Genomic DNA, 486 nt, shown 5'->3' with positions numbered 1-486 from the left:
GGACTTCTCAAAATAACCACATTTAGTACCTAATGCGAGGAAAAACAACCAAGTTTATTTAAAAGAATGTTGGTCATCTCCTGTTGGTTGTTTTTCCTCGCATTAGGTACTAAATGTGGTTATTTTGAGAAGTCCACTGTGTGGCGTTATTATTTTTCTGTAATAATGCCCTTTATATAAATATATATATATATATGTATGTATGTATGTATAGGTATAAGTTAGAGGTGTTTAAAACAACCTCTAAGGGATGGTTAAATCCAAAGGCATTCTTGGTGATTAGCTGTGTAGGTACAGTCCTTGGTAAAGGTATATGGTAGCAGGTAATTCAACAGGAAGAAGTTAGTTAAATTAATTAATTAATTTAATGGCTTACTAGCGCAAATGACTAACTTCCTCTTATTTTTCCTCCATTTTCTTCTTGCACATATATATATACATACATACATACATACATACATATATATATATATATATATATATATA

The 486-nt window shown here is 30.0% G+C and overlaps 1 protein-coding gene across 1 annotated transcript in view; it reads right to left on the bottom strand.

Moving 5' to 3' along the window:
- The window catches only part of LOC106883600 (uncharacterized), a 39,936-nt gene that overhangs the window by 35,144 nt on the left and 4,306 nt on the right, over window positions 1–486 (bottom strand). The gene's annotated exons all lie outside the window — the stretch shown is intronic.

Source organism: Octopus bimaculoides, chromosome 23 (genome assembly GCF_001194135.2).
Source record: "Octopus bimaculoides isolate UCB-OBI-ISO-001 chromosome 23, ASM119413v2, whole genome shotgun sequence".
Lineage (NCBI taxonomy): Eukaryota > Metazoa > Mollusca > Cephalopoda > Octopoda > Octopodidae > Octopus > Octopus bimaculoides.
Note: the sequence above shows the minus strand (reverse complement) of the source record. Positions and strands in the feature narration are given on the sequence as shown.